This window comes from Vidua chalybeata, chromosome 1 (assembly GCF_026979565.1).
Source record: "Vidua chalybeata isolate OUT-0048 chromosome 1, bVidCha1 merged haplotype, whole genome shotgun sequence".
Taxonomy (NCBI): Eukaryota; Metazoa; Chordata; class Aves; order Passeriformes; family Viduidae; genus Vidua; species Vidua chalybeata.
This window is the reverse complement of record NC_071530.1, coordinates 66,990,280-67,006,883: the sequence shown is the minus strand read 5'-3', so window position 1 is coordinate 67,006,883 and position 16,604 is coordinate 66,990,280. Positions and strand designations below refer to the sequence as shown.

Below are 16,604 nucleotides of genomic sequence, written 5' to 3'. Positions count from 1 at the left end.
GCTGTGAAGGTTACAACACTAGCTAAAAGAACACATTATCCTTTGTCCCCTAAAGTGCTCTGGTTGTCTAAAGTATATAAATTTGTATGGCTTTTTTTGGTTTCTTGATTACAGTGTTGTACAATGCAATTAACATCTCCAAAAGCACAGAATGAACTTCCTTGAGATTAATGTAATTACCATCAAAGTAAAATCTAAATTCAAACTACTCTTAATCACCACATACAGTGCAATTAGTAAAGAGAGAAAGAACTTATTTGCCTGTTTAGAGTCATGAAATGTGTTATAATACATCCTTAGTCATAAATTAAAATTAGGTTTATCAGAGTAGCATTTACTAGCAGCCTTGGTTCATTTTTTTGTTATTGCAGTGTGTATCACAGATGGCTGATTTATAGACATTCAAATAGCTAACTGTTTTTCACACTTACAGTACCAATGATTTTTAAAATAAGATTTTGATGCAGGGAGCAAAAACTGAAGAAAGATTTAGAACACAAAGAATAATACATTCACAGAATGATTTGCATATATATGTAATATATACATGCAGACACATACAACATAAATGCTTTGCATTTTAGAACTGTGAAAACGTGGATAAAACATCAATTAATAAATGTCCACATCATATCTCTGAAGTATACATTGTTATTTCACTCACATAAATAACAGAAAAGAGCTTATCAAATGTAAATGGGTGGTTCTTAATGTTTTTATTATTGAGACACACAATTTAAAGTGTTTACTGTGTAGCATAAAAGTGTGTGCCTATAGGCAATTTCTGAAAGCATGCATTCTATCTACAATAATAAAATATTACATCTTTTATTTTGTTACTCGAAATGGCCTAATACGGAGAAGAGCATTTTAAAGATTTCTAATACCTCTTATTTGATAATGTCAGTTAACTTTCTTCTAAGTTTAGATTGTGCATTCTTTTGAATCTTTCATTTGAATCATGTTTGAATTGGGCAAGACAGATTTGTCTGTTTGGCAACTCCATTTTCTGTAAAAACTGCAATAACATTGTGATATAAATTAACACTACAATTTAATCTATCACTTGTTTGTCATTTAGCCAGTTACTGAAAAAACATTTCTAACTTTAAGAACACACATTATCCCTATAAAATTTATATAAAAACAAGGTAATGGATTTGATTTGACAGAGGTCATTGACTGAGCAATCTCAGTACACTACACTTAAAGAAGAACTCTGAAAGATGAGACAAACAGGACTATTCATACTAGTTTGTGCTAGCAGCTTCTCAAGAGGGCCCGGAACAAACAAACAAACAAAAAAGACTAAAAAAATAAAATAGTGTAATAAAAATATCACACTGTCTAGAAAAGACAGTCCAAGGTAGTCTAGTCTTACACAGGACACTTCAGCAATTGGATGCCTTTATTATCTGCTTCTAATTTGTGATGTCATTTTGCTATAAAATTAATATAAGCCATATTTTAAAAAGTGAAGGACTGCAAAAAGTCACATAAGGAAGGAGGAACAGGGCTTAGGAGTTATTTTAATGACCATATTTCTCTCAATTTCATCATTCAGATAAGTAATTAAGTATGTGCAGCCATCACATTCTATTTGAACAGTACCTGCACGTTGCCTCAGCAGTTATTGAATTTTTTACTGCAGATGTCCAAGCATGTGAGTAACAGGGCCAGGAATATGGGTTATTTTAGCCTTCATGACAACTTGGAAGGAAACAGGTATTCCTTGTAAGTTTTTGTTGTCTTCCCTAGAACCACCGACTTCAAAGACTACTGAGCAGCTACGAGGGACACAGCCAGATGCTCCCTGCAGTTATGAACGACAGACTGTCAAGAATATGTTTCTGTAATCTCTGTTTCCTGCTGTTTCACTTCCAGATGAGAGGAAAGGTGGTGATCAGTGATTTGAATAGCATTTTGTCCATGCCCCATCACAAATAACCTTACTTGGAGTCCTGCAGTCTAATGAGGAGTGTGTGGGAGGTTGGCATCTGTAAAATTAAGATGTTAATATTTCACAATAACCCCATTTTATAATGATGAAACAAGCAGTTTTTGAAATGTTTTTAAAGGGAATAAAGAGGCTATAAAAGTATTCATTGCTGTTACTAAATAAGCACTCTGAGGTGAGCAACTTTCATTGGTATTATTTCAAAAACATTTAGCAACAATTTCTCTATGGGAGCTGGAAGAATATAATTCATAAAAAAGTTGTGGAAATACTACAGCTAACTAAGAGAGACTCTAAAAAGCTGTTTTACTTTGTGAAGAACCACAAACCATCAGTGACAAAAAGGATCTTTTAAGTTGTCAAATAAGGCCAGAAAGGTATTGCAGGGAAATAAGAGCCATCCTGGAAATGGTTCAGAAAAAAAGAATGTGGAATCTCCCACCTGTGAAGGGACAAACAAAGCAAGTAATGGAAAAATGAGAGCTGACATGTGTGTCATATGTGAAGAAGACAGAGTGGATAACAAGAACTGACATGTGGGAAGATGCCTTTGTCAAATTGCCAGAAGTTCCAGGGCTGTGACACCTTGCTGAAGGCAGATGAGGTTGGGAAAGATGAATGCACCATGCCACCTTTCAAAGGTCAAGACTTTGCAATGGCATTGATGAAACTCTGCCACACAATCTAGGTAGGGAAAGAAAGCTTTCATTCCTTCCTGCAACACAAAATTTGAAGGGAAATCTAGTAATTAGCCTATTACAGGATAGTCAATCATTTAACTACTGAAAATCAGGGGAGACATATTCTAATCTCATTTCACTTGAGAAATCCTGTTGCCTTTATTGGCAGAATTCGTGCCACTGATGGGAAATCTCTCATTCTGACTTCAAGAGCAGTTGTTCTCTGGTGGCCTGATTCATTAAGTTAATGGGACACTTTCTCTTGAGTCCTCTGAGAATAAGATCTGTGCACTGATGAATCTCAGTAGTTTCAAAAGTTCATCTAATCAAAGGTGATCTGAATGTCTTCCATCCAATTACTGCGCCAAAGACAATCAGTTTCATAATACTTCCAGATACTGCTCTTTCAGCTGGGCCCATCAAGCCAGGAAAACCAGTTCCTTGCACTTCACTGTACACCTGTATCCTTGTCTGTAGCTCCTGACAACCCAGAGGAAAAACGGGCAGGATGGGGGGAACAGTGGAACAGTCTCTGTTATGCCAGCACAAAGAAGTGGGGTTAAGAGTTTAGGACAGATTTGGAATCTGATGTCATTTTGTTTAAACCACTACAATCATTCCTGGATTCTGAACCACAAAATGCATAACCATTTTCTGTGAAAATTCCATATTTTCTTGTCTCCCATGGCATCTTTGTCCCAGACACTGGTCCAGTGCTTACTTGTCACTCTTCCCTCACATTTTTTACCTTCCTATCCCTGGTGTCCACTTTTTTTTCCTAAGTTACTAATATATGGAGTTTATTCAAACAGTTTCTTGTTTGTTGATTTTCTTCTATTATCAGAGATGCTGTCTCTTTTGTGCACCTACTTTACCCACGACTGCTGCATTTAGACAGCTACACACGTCTGAGGCACCCTCTCCTGATTGCCAAAATGTCAAAGTGATCTTTGCTTCTAATACACGATAATTCATTGTCCTTACATTCCAAACTATGACCAAGACACTACGTTTTGGTATGACTTTTATGATGTCTAATGTACTCACATGATATTCAGGAAAGGTCTTGCAATAAAAGCAGTAATCCCCATTTCACCAATGGAAACTCAATCAGCAAAACCCACCTGCTTTGTACTTCCCTAGCATTGGCGATTAGATTATGTTAATGGCAGTGTAGGGGAGAATAGGTTAGCTGAAACTGATATATAAGCAGTCTCACTGTTTGTAGGAACCCAGTGCAGACTTCATGGCTCCTTGTCATGCTGCTTCAGGTCGCTTGTCTTTGTCTGCAGCACTGGGCAGCTCTGATTTTCTTGAGAGGCACTGGAAACTAGGCAGTGCACATTGGAAACTAGTGCACAAAAACAAAGGGAAGGTGCTTTGCTAGTCAATTTGGCTGTTCTGATTGCTAAGTGTTGGTGGGCTTGAAGAAGGCCGTACAAAAGATGGGATAAAAAACCATCACACTGCACTGGTCTTCTTCAGCACTGACTGACTGCTAATCTTTCCCATTTCAGTGCACCTGATGGAGATGAGAGATGGAACAGCTAAACTGCTCTCAGTTACAATGGGTGACCTCACTGGGGTCATGTGTTTGGTCTGAGTAATTGTCTACGTGTTAACAAGACCCGTACTTAAAGGAACAGAGAACAAAAGGGGTAAATTGCTAAAATTTATCTGCCTATACTATCCATTCTTACTAGGGACTAGCTAGAGCAAATGTTCCTAATTCCATCAAGGGCATATCTTCCGTTTAATGAGCACATAGGAAAGAGAGGCATTGTTCAAGTACAAGGGTTCAGTTTGCAGCAAGCCACAAATCACATTTCATTTATCAGGCCTACAGATGACAGGATATCATCAAATCCCCTGAGAGTCATATTCATTAAAAAGAAATCTTAAGTAATTACAACAATTAATTGACTTGAAACAGTTTCGGGTGGAGAAGGTTTACATAATTCATTTGCCAGACAAAACAAGCCTTATGAAGTCGGGGCAACATATTATTTAGAAGCATCCCCCCCTTCCTGTTGTCTTGAAAAGCACAGGATAACAACAAACACCTGGAGACAACTGAAATAGGCAAACAAACAAACAAAAGACAGGAAAAGAACCTGAACTTTTGTAGCTTTATCAAAGGGAAAATGTTTCACTGACCTGCTCTGATCATTACTTAGAAATCAGAGAATAAAACATTCTCCCATTTCTCCTTGTTTATTCTAAATAGGCAGAGGATTTCTAAGGATTAATTATGTAATAATAAAATTTGAAAATTGGGCAAACTAAATCACTTCACACAGTCTCTGTAAAATACAAACATCATGTGCATCTAGTTGCAAATTTATCCTGAATCTTCCTCCTGGTTGTGAAATGTGCAGACTTATTTTGCTGTTTCCTGTTGACTGATCCTGAATTTCTAGATACCAGAATGCCATTCTCATGCCCATACTATGAATAAAAAGAAATATTCCTCAGATTAAACCTATTATGCTATCCGGTATTTTCTTGTGTCCCCTAACCTGCCTGTTTCCCAGTTTTACTTCTTGCTTTATATTCATTTTACACAGAGGTTTTTTCCTTTTCCTTGTGTGTTTAGGCTCTAATACTCATGGATTAATGGTATCAGTCCATGAGTAGGGCTTCTAGGTATTACAGCAAACAGGCATAGCACTGAGATTTCCACAGTAACTCCAACTTCTTGAGCTGAGAGAAGTTCTTTAAGTGCTCAGACTGGTTTTAAATGTGTTACTATTTCTATTGGTGGCCCCAGTTGGTCTCCACTTCTCTGCACATACATATCAATGTCTTTGGGGAAATAAAGGAAGAGAATAGTCATGGTTCACACAAAGTATTTGCCAGAATAACAGTCACAGAAAAGCAAATGCCTGGGATGTTTATGAAAATGTTTAGATTCAATATGTAGGTATACAATTCATCTATCATATAGCTTCGCTTGAAGAATGAGGTAAATATTATTAAAAAACTTAAAAAATAGTTTCCTACATAATTAACTAAGATCTGCAACTCTACATAAAAAGAAGGAAAATGCTTGATTCAAATGGTTAGTGATATGAAGGTTGGCAAAAATCAGTGCCAGTATTTGACAAGGAACAATGCCATCTTTATGAAATTGACAGTTAAAGATAGTTTCTCTTCATGAGTTTCTGGGCTCTGCTCTCTGCCTGCTATTTCCTGTCACTAACAAAGATCCTTGTCTCATTTCAAAGATCATCCCATGATGTCTCCAGGAATGAAAAAGATTGATCCTTACTTCTAGTAATGCCATGCAATGGGAGAATAAATCATGAATTTCCTGTATTTTCTGGCTATCTATAATTGCAAAAGATTAATTTCAGGTATATTCTGTCTATTTTCCAGATATTCTGATTATTTTTCAAGTCATCATTGCCTTCCTTTGAAGGGTTTGAAGCTGCATGCCATGGTGGAAAAACCCACACATTTATGAGTTTTAATGTGGCATCTTTTCCAAATGTACAAATATATAACCCTAAACCCTGTCTGACGTGAATTCCATCACTCTAATAAAATGCAAGAGGGGCAAGTAATTTTGTTTTTTCTTAATTTGTTAAGCAGTCTACATCCATCAAAATAAGATAACATAGAAGGGTTACATTTGCCTCAAATTTCTATATGCTTTGGAGTTTTAATTTGCAATTCACAAAGACTGAGTATGACTTTGGTTTTACTGATACAACTGAAGGAGCGTTTTCTATACAAGCATTGTGTTTTCCTCTGATTCTGACCATAGCAAGCAGTATGAGAAAAGAACAGAACATATAAAAGCACTGTACATGTTATTTTATAAAAGACTGAGGCAACCAACCCATCACAAATAAGACATTGTGACTGCAGCAATGATTAATGAGATACTAAGTGTAAGTAGAAAAAAGTATTTTCTGCCTAAGCATAGAATCAGAACATTCTGCAAATATTTTCAGTAGTGCACATGTGCTGGAGCCTACAGAGCAGAAGAGATGCATTTAAGTAGCACAGATAATCCACACACTGAAATCCAGAACATTACAAATGTAGACAACCTAAAAAGAAATGTTACTAAAATGTCAATTAGGCAAGCAAGCGAAGTAAAAACCTTACCAACACGAGAAAACTGGAGCTTGATCACAGATCATGACCAGAGCTGGGGCTGATTCCTGCCACAGTTCCCACCGAGGCAGGTCTCACTGAGAACATCAAGGTGCATCTCAGCACAGGCCATGTCCTGGCAGATCCCAAGCTTTTGCCTGCCAGAACCTACTTTAAATAAGAAACTCTTCCCTATGCCCTTATACTATCTCATCTTGGGAGTCTAAATCCAGATACTCCTTGGAGGGGAGAAAAGGCTCAGTGCTTGTGTGTCCCACTGACCGCCAGGCCTGGGGCTGTGCCCCCACTGTGACTCCCAGAGACACTCCCAAGATGGACACTCACCTAAGGGGGCTGCTACGTTCCTCACAGCCCCTGCGAGCCACCTCTCCCTCAGGCACCTGCGGCTGCAGGAGTGTGGCTCAGGGAGATGTGACTGCCCTTGGGATATTTCCCCTTGCAGGTTTATTTCCCAGGGCAGCCTCAGCAGCCGTGGCATTGCCCTGCACAGCAATGGGCTGAGCAGGCCTTGCCACCACAGTTCTAAGGGGGCTGTGATGGGATTGAGTCCTGCCTGCACTGGTGACAAAAGCAGAGAACCACAGGACTGCACAACCCTCCTGCCATAATTTTTTTTTTGCCTTTTCTTGTTAAGAAACAATTTAGCAAGATGGGTTTAAGCCCTGAGCCCCCAGTTACTTTGACCTCTTGTCCTGTCCTTACTCCTCAGAGAGCCACCTCTCGCTGCTGCTGGTTCCCCTGCAGGCCTCCATCACTGGTGCTGACAGGATCCAGGATCCTGTCCTGGATCCTGGATCCTGGATCCTGTCCATGGCAGCAGCCAGGATTTGGGCTGGCTTAGCTTTTGGGACAGGGCTCTTTGTCACAGCCACCACCGTGCTCTGCCCCTCTCACAAATAGGTATGGGGACCTGGGCAGGCTGCAGCTCTCTGATGAAGGGAGCTTCTTTCTCTCCAAAGCCCATGAGGCAGAAGGATCATTGTTAAAGAACTATACTGATTTTTTAATATGTACTTTGCTTTGTTTTATAAAATAAGGAGGCAGTGTCCTAACTGGTGTGATCCAGCCTCTTCAGTCACACAGGTGCAGATCAAATGAAGTCCAGAGCAGCGAAGGCCTTTGCTTTGTCTAACTGGTTATTGCTGGGCGATGCTGCTGGTAAGTGTTCATCTACACTGCCTGTGAAAGGAATAAAATCCATTTTATGTCTGTATAATTGCGTTCATCAGGTACTGTTTGACCTCTATAGCCTTCTGTGCTTCTTTTTCTTCTCAATTTTTTAAGGCATTCACAAATTAAAATGAAGAAAAGCACAACACCACTTCTTCAGAGGCTTCAGTTTTAAAACAGAACAAAAGAGAAAAAAGGCCTGGAACAGAAAATATCTTTATTTTTGCAGGGAAAGCTCCAGGTCAGCAGCCATTCCAGGTTTATGGAAAAACACAGCAATTCTAGACTGTGGGTTCAGAAGTAGTTTAACTCCCATTGAAAGGGTGTGGGACAAATTCCTCCCTTGTTGAGAAGACAAAGAGGTTTAAGAAATGTATGTAAGTCAAAGAACACATAAAATCAGAGTAATACAAAAAGAGAAAAAGGACTGCTTGGTGTAATTCACCTTTGCCAAGTATAACCCTGACAGAAGGGGCAGCTTTTCAAGTGGTGTAAACCATTGTCACTCTGCTGACCTCAGTAAAGTTGCTCTGTCAGGGGATATGACCCTCTTGGTAGTTCTCAAGGCACAACAATAATAACTAAAAATGTAGAAAATTACCTAGAGTTATTCACATATTTAATATTGTGCTTCATAAATCCAAAATTCATGGAACTCAATAGGAGATTTTAATTTAATCTATTGGTTTTGGATTGCCACGTTCAAACTAAGCATGAGTCTACAGTCATGTTACAAACCCTAAAAAAATAGTGTTTGCAGTTGAATTGCTGACAAATCCTTAACCACAGTGGTGCTAGGGAGTCACTATAATATTGTAAATAAGGTGAATAGGCTCTTCTTATCTCATTTCACAGCTGAGCAGTGTATTGCCAGATAAATCAAATCAGGGTAAATGGTTTCATCTAATAAACTGGGTCAACATATAATGTATTTTTCAGGTTTGCACTTTCATTGATTCTCATTTGATTTAAGAAGAGATATTTCAGTTTGTGTTTACAACATTTTAAAATATCTTGTTTGCCCCTTCTCCAGAGAACAAGCAAACAAGAGAGAGACTATGCAAGCTGGTAGCATCACAATAATGTCAAGTTTTCTGTTTTCTGTAAGTTCTGCTTTCCATTTTTATGCATCTGGGAGAGAGTGGGGGTAGGGAATGAGGGAGTTACTATCTCATATCTGCATTTTCTCAATAATGTTTTAGTGATGTTTGCTAATGTATCATTCATTAACCATCAGCCACTATAAAAAACATAATCTATCTCACAAAGTGGACATTATTATCGCATTAAATCATTTCACAATATACCTGAACGGTTCCACATGAGGGGCCTGGCCTGACTGAGCTCAAATGCCTTGGGGGCAGACTCTTCAGTAGTAATGAGATACGAGGTCTGTCTGTGATGAATATGATATTACTCGTGTCAGTGGCTGTGGACTGCACCCAGAATATTTTTTCTTACAGTTTTTTTTTTTTTTTTTTTCCCTATTGCAAAGGAACTCAGGCAAAGCACTATTAACCCAGTAAATGAAGCTCTAAAGATCACAGAGTGTGCCCATTAGTCGACAAGATTGTGACTAATCCAATTTTTCTTGCAGGGAGCAATTCTAATACTTCTGTAACATCTGGGCATGCCAAGGCCTGCATTACTGATGAAGCTGAATATTTTTTCTTCTACCTTTTTCTTAGAAGAACAATTATGGCACTTACTTATTCCACTGCTTCTCCCCCTCCCCCACATTTTCCCTCTGACTACTTCTGCCCTGATGACCTCTTTGAAGATGCTTAAAATAATATTCCAGGCTGACAGAAGAACCAGAAAGGGTGACTGTGAATGAGGCTAAAAAAGATATCCCTTGTGTTTATTGGACTGTGGACAGAAAATATGCTTGTTTAATGAAGAAAGAAAAAGAATTAGATTCCCTCAAAACAAGAAGAAAAAGGACCTAGAACACTGTTATCATTCACCACTAATGACATGCTGTCTTAAATTGTCCCAGAACTGAAAGAGAATGTCATCTTGCTTCTACTTTGGTAAAAGCATTGACTCTTTGTGTGACAGCATTAAATATTAGGAACAAGAAAATCCTGCTTTTCTGATTTATTTATTGCCAATTATGGAATTTTATTCTAATATACAGTGCCACTGAGGACAGGCTGGGGCAATTTTGTTTAGATATAACTTTAAAAAATGTTTTACAATAATAAAAATACCTATCAAATTCTGGTGACTAACATATATAGATTTTAGAGTTTGATTTTCCTGTGTTCAGAAATCTTCACCTGATCAGAGATGGAAAATATCAAGAGTCCTGTTCTTATGGGTAGGATGGAAAAGGAAGGATGGATTAAGGCCATGTTGCTGTAGCTTCATTTGCAGAGTTGCAACATAGGGAAGAAGTTCAGGGATAGAAAATAAGTCAGGGAATTCTGCACCTAACTGCATAGATCTTTGATTGAAGAAAGTTATTGTTCTCAAAGATCAGCTGCAAGCCTGTGAATTTTAGTAGTGGTTATATTCACTGTTTCATCCTGAATATCTCTTATGTATCTCCCCGGTAAAACCATTTTGTTGCATTCCACACTGAGAATTAAAGTTTGTCCAACATTCAGAGCAGCTGAGCTAGAGCTCTACTTCTCTCATCAGCTGCTATTTCATTTTTATTATTTTATTACAGTACCACACACTGTGGCTGTATCTCTGCAGGCAGTATTGTCTCTTAAACATATTACAGGTAGTCCAGATTCTGGAAGCAGAAACACATTTTTCACAACATATTTCTTCTTCTAACTGAAACCAGAATCCAGAGTTGTACATAAACAAGAAAGAAAGATAAAAGGTTTCAGACTATGGCTTTTCTTCTCTTTTCTAGAGTCACAGGGTGTGAAGGACTCTGTCAACTGTCAGTAACAATTCTACTGTGGCTCACAGCATGAAATGTCTGGAGAATGATTTGATCAAGAGTCCTTGAAGAGCTGGTGCTAATGAACACGAGGAGATTCATAAAGGAAGTGAGAGACTAGGATCAGCATTTGCTAATATTTGTAACAATGTAAGTGTAGGAAATAGAAAAGGGTAGAATATTTGAAGGTATGCTAACCACCTAGATGTCTGGGCCATTATGGCATGTTAATTTAGAGAAATAGAATAAAGTTAGAGATGCAAAGAATCACAGAAAAAGTCAAAAGAACCAGACGGGGGAGTATTTCTTATGTAGAAGAGTCAAGACAAAGGAAAGGTTCAAGACATGAAATATCTTTGATGCTATCAGTCCAGGTGAAATACTAAAACCTGGCAATGCAGACAGTGGCTTTCATCAAGAGGAAATGGAGAGAAAAGCAACACATAAAGGAAATGCCATTACTGTCTTTAGGAAGCTGTAGTTTAGTTTCACAAAGAACAATCACATTTAATTTGAGGCACTATTTATCATTCAACAAGAAAGCAAACCATGAAGTCTGCAGTGTTTTGTTATGCAGTTAAGAAAGAATGTAGCAAAAATATGCATTTTGTTACAAATCCCCCTGTCAGGGCATAGCCTAAGTAAATTACATATATTTTGAACTCTTCTTTAATTACCCGTGTGGTCTGGGAAATCTGTTTCTCCGGTTTGAGATTACAGGGAAGTTTAAGGTAGGTACTGCTGAGATGCATACATTATGTATAACCAATATTGGTAGCTGAAGTTAAAGTGAAGCCCTCCAAGTCCACTCCAAGCCAGCAATAAAACGGCTCTTGGACCCACTGAGCCAAGATTTCACAGGCACATTTATTTTGGCACTTGTCAATGTGCCCATCTAATTCTGTTGCTCTTGGGTGTTCTCTGAAACAACCAAAACAGAACCCACCCAGTGATGTGACAGGATGATACACAGAATGAGGCTATTGCCATGCCACTTTCCAGAACAGATTAGCCAGGAACTTGGCCAAATGTGTCTTACATGCCTTTCCTGACAGATGCATGCATGTAGTATTGAAAAGGAGTCTGCAAGACAGGGAACACTTGTGCTTGTGACTGAAGTGATTAAGTATGCAGGTGTTTGTTGGATTAGGCCTGTAAAGCAGATCTTGCCTAACGGCCGTAACTGTTATGGATGTAACTCATGAATCAAATGGAATTAGTTGATGTATGATAATGTTACAGCACTGGCAGAAGAGAGGTACTTATTTTTGCCTTTGAAGCGATAACAAACACCATAAATTTTAATGTCAACTTTAGCTATTATTATCTCAGCAATTTAATTTAATTTAAATTGTTTAACTTTCTTTTTTTTTGGTTGGTTGTTTATTTGTCAAAAGCTACCTTTGACTTTCTTTGGAATAGCCAAATCTGGTAAGCTGTCAGCTAGCTTGTATGAGGCTATAGCAAAACTGCTGTTGACTTCAATGGTATCAGGTTTTCATTCACAGCTTCTGGCATGGTTTGAACTGACATGCAAATCCAAATTCAGCTATAAGATGACAGAAGTAGGAATTTTTCAGCCTACAGATTGCTAAACTGCCCGAAGCGTGCTACTTTCTTATGTATATGGCTATAAAAACATTTTGAGAACCTTTGTTGTGACTGGGTAATTCCAGCAGTGATAGAACTGGAGAATAGTCCTTGTAGACAGTGTTTATTACAATATATGTAATTGAAAATCAAAGCCTTAAAAGCTGTTTTGGTGGTGGGTCATCAAAAATTGACCAATGGTATAATTCAATGATTGTGAAGTTTATTTTTTCCACTGGTGTTTATCATCATACTTTATAATTGATACCTGGTACACTTTTGCTGTATCAAAACCTATTCAGTTTTCTTTCTTAAGTTCCAAGAGAACAGTTGCAACTCACTTAATATTGACTCCAAAGCATAATTTTACATTTTTCATGCCCAACTCTTGAAATACTTTCTTGATAATTAAATTGGCAGTAACTGCAGCCACTGCAGAGTCCTGAACAGAACCTAAGGGGTCACTGCACTACTAACTCTGCTTAGACATTAAACTAGTAGTTATTGAATTGTACTGGTAACAATTGTACTGGTAACTGCAGAATGTTATTTTAATGCTTCTAAAAAAGCCAGAAGTATCTGGGGATAAACTGTGTCCCAGCTATTGAGGTACAAGAGTATTCCTAAAGATGGTTCTTAGGCAAACTTGGTAGCATGGAGCTGGGAATAAAAGCTGGGCAGCACTAAGGCTAAATAGCTCCATCTGCCACCATGTATCTCAACTAACATTTTTCAGGTGACCCTGTTAGGGCACCCATTCTAGAAATAAAGTGCTGCATAGGCAATAGGAACTTTTCAGGCTTTTTTTCAATTGATCTGGTAACAGTATAGCTACGCTTATTGCTACAGGTAAGTGGGTGTGTGGAATTGCTGTGCTTTAGCCTCAGCTGCGTAAAGTAATCTATTTCAAAAGCTACAGTTAAGAATTAGCACAAAACTAGGATATTTCTCACTTGACTTCAGTGGGAATATTTTTCTTCTTCCCTTGAAAAAAAGAAAAAAAAGACATACTGTATTTTGTTACCTAATATTGAAAAAAGTTCTTCTCTTCAGTTAGAGGCATTGGAAATTGGAACAGGAGTCACAGGACAGCAGGTGGAAGGGAATATTTAGGAGCAGTGTTATCCAGAGTTACAGGCAAATGGCTTTGCAGATGTTATGGCCATCAGTGTAAAGCAGCAATCCACTTGAAAATGATCATAAAGGAATGATCACAACAGGTATGCAAGAGGAAAGCAGTCAAACTTATGGGATGCAGTTGTGCTAAACTAATGGGAGCTTCATCCCTTTGTTCAGGAATAACTACAGTTCTCTCAGTGTTATCTCAAAAAATGATTGAGTGAAGTTTGTGCCTGATTCTGACAGGGCTAATGGGAAAAGAGGCAAGCAACATATTTTTAAATGATGGTACAGTAAACGGAAGTGGATCTGCTCGTATAGTAATGCTCTATTAATTAAGATCATCAGGAGGCATGAGGAAGGAGAAGTAGAAGAGACGGAAATGTTTAAAAAATTATTCAAGGTATTATTTATGAGCTCTATTTCTAGGACTGCTGCTAGTGTGGTACCTCTCTCAAAAATAAATGATGGAGACTGGTGCTGCATAATGGAACAATTTACAAATAGAAATGAAAGAAATGTTTATAATTTTGACCTCAGCGACTCCAGTAAGATCAGTCCTTTGCTGATTTAATATTGTTTCACAGTTTGTGCTGTTAAATCAAAAGGTTATCTATAATACATCTGGCACTATTAATGCAAAGGATCAGGGGTATTCAACAGACATTTATTCATTATTAATATAGATAATAAAGGATCATTTATGAGGTTACAGATGAGATTTTTATCATCAAAAGCTTAAAAAGGGAAATGTATTTTTGCTCTAGGATAGAGATGAAAAGAGTCAGTAATGGGAAATGTAAGAGTCAACATGAAACTGTCAAATTCATTCTTTTCCTGAAGACAGCTAGGACTTGATGGCAATGAATGAAAAACAAAATAAAATTAAATGTTTTTTGCTGTAAAACTGCTTTATTGACAGGGAGGGGCTTTCAGTGGCAGTGTGGTTTGCTCTGTTTTTATCCTTTAGCAAGACAGTTGTGATGTTTTTCCCTCATACAGCTGAGCTTTCCAATGCTTTTTAAGATGACCTAGAGTGGGAAAACATACTTGTGTCTCAAGAACTTCTGGAAGCTGTTTGAAATTGAACTTGACAGGAGTGGAAGTCACAGCTCTAAGGCCTCTTCATTTTTGGGTACAGACATCCCACTTGTATGTTTTGTGTTGTAAATGTGTAAATCTGTGCCTTAAGGTGGTACAATTGCAGTTAGTAGTAGAAGGATATGCATATGTGAAACAGGAGTAACAAGAAGAGAAAAATATTGAATTTTTTGCTGTCTTGTAATTGCTGGTATTACAGAGGTAGAACTACCCCCTGGTGCTACTGAGGTGGCTTATGAAGTGACAGAACTTGATTCATTGAGCCAGTGGAGATTTCTTAATATCACAGGACTCATAACATTAGTGGAGACTGCCCCCTGCATTCCCAAGGCTGTAGTTGCCTAGTGAAGTATTGCCTGTATGAATGGTGAATGCAGGGATATTCAGAGTTAAGGCTAAAATTCTCTCCTCGTTTCACCTACCAGGCTTATCTAGGGCAGTTGCTTGAATCGGCTTCTAGGGTTCTCAGAACATTCAATTATCTTGTTTCCCATATGATCTGCAATACCCAAGGGTGGATTTGGAATCTGATGAAGTTGTTTCTGATCTGAGGGTATGGACTGACCAGTCTGCTTGAGATGACCTCAAATTCTCACTAGGAACAGCGGTAGTAGTAAAATAGAAATAGTTGCATTGGAAAATTAATTTCATCACTTAGATAATTTGCGTTGTCTAGAGTTTGGGTACAATTCTGAAAATCCTCATTTGCAATCCCCTTTTCCCATGTTTGCTTAGGCCTTTTCCATGCCACAAAAAAAAAAAAAAAAAAAAACAAACAAAAAAACCAAAAAAAAAAAGTCTGTATTCCCCTTGGTATTTGTGAGATCTTACAGAACTTGTGTAGCCTTTTCTCAGTCTTGGGAGGCATTACAGAAATGCGCTAATATGAGTTATGTGATCCAAAGTGTTTTGTTTATTGTTTTTAAGTTTCTGCCTTTTTGCTCACAATCTCATTGAAAAAAATATTCTAAGGATGTGGAAAACCAGCCCTTTATGAAACTTGATGCAATAGAGAAAAAACAGCATCATTATCTGGATGTGAAAATTGGATCCACTTTCCCCTTCCTCCAAACCAAATGTTTTACATTTGAAACTGTGAATATAAAATAAATATTTTATAAGCAAACAAATTAATTTTCCCTGAAGGTGAAGAAGGGAGAATAATCCCTGGATGAGTTTGAGAACTCAGATTCTTCATCACTTGTCACAATTTGTTGCAACATGATGTATCACAGGGGGTCAATGAAAAATGGAGCAGGGCACAATGGGAATTTCCTTGTCGAACTTACTTTCTTTTAGTTGGCATTCCAGCCTCTAACTCAAACATGATGACAGGTAAGCCCTGACTAATCTAGCAGAGCCTTACAAGTTACCTCCCCAGCTTCCATTTCAGCCTTCTATAGATAGTACTGTTACCAGGATGAGTTAGCGGGATTTAATTTGCATGTGTCTCACTCAGCTGCTTTCCCGCAAAATCCACTGAACTGAGTTACTTGTCTGAGTTACTGGAAAAGCAGCTGTAGGGTGACCACTCTTCAGGCTCTGATGTGGGATTTTTAATCCTTACACAACTTGTAAAATCTTGTAAGATTGGTCTTCCTTGAATATATGACACAGAACAAAAATGTTTGTAAACAAACATTAGGCTGCAGAACATCCCTGGTATTGCAGGTGAGTTTTAACTTTTGATTATCCATTCGTTTATATAGAAAACAGAGCATTTTGAATAACAAGTCAGTTTAGACAGTTCATCAAGATTTGTAAGTGCCTTATTCTTTCTCACCTCAAGTCTTTAACAGCAATAGATTAATATATTACAGAAAGTCGTTGTTAGTCCCAGGTGCAGCATATTCTGCCAATGAACAGCCACTTATCTAATTAAAGAAATCACCTTAGCAACATCTGTAGGCACTCCTGGATGCTGATGGAGACCTGTGAACATGCACAGATGACCTCCAAG

The 16,604-nt window shown here is 38.0% G+C and overlaps 1 long non-coding RNA gene across 1 annotated transcript; it reads left to right on the top strand.

The window, feature by feature from the left end:
- The first annotated feature begins 7,384 nt into the window (after positions 1 to 7,384).
- On the top strand, positions 7,385 to 9,994 carry LOC128785324 (uncharacterized). Its single transcript, XR_008429838.1, has 4 exons — positions 7,385 to 7,662; positions 7,800 to 7,920; positions 8,966 to 9,035; positions 9,530 to 9,994. It is a non-coding gene; the product is annotated as an uncharacterized LOC128785324 (long non-coding RNA).
- Positions 9,995 to 16,604: the final 6,610 nt, after the last annotated feature.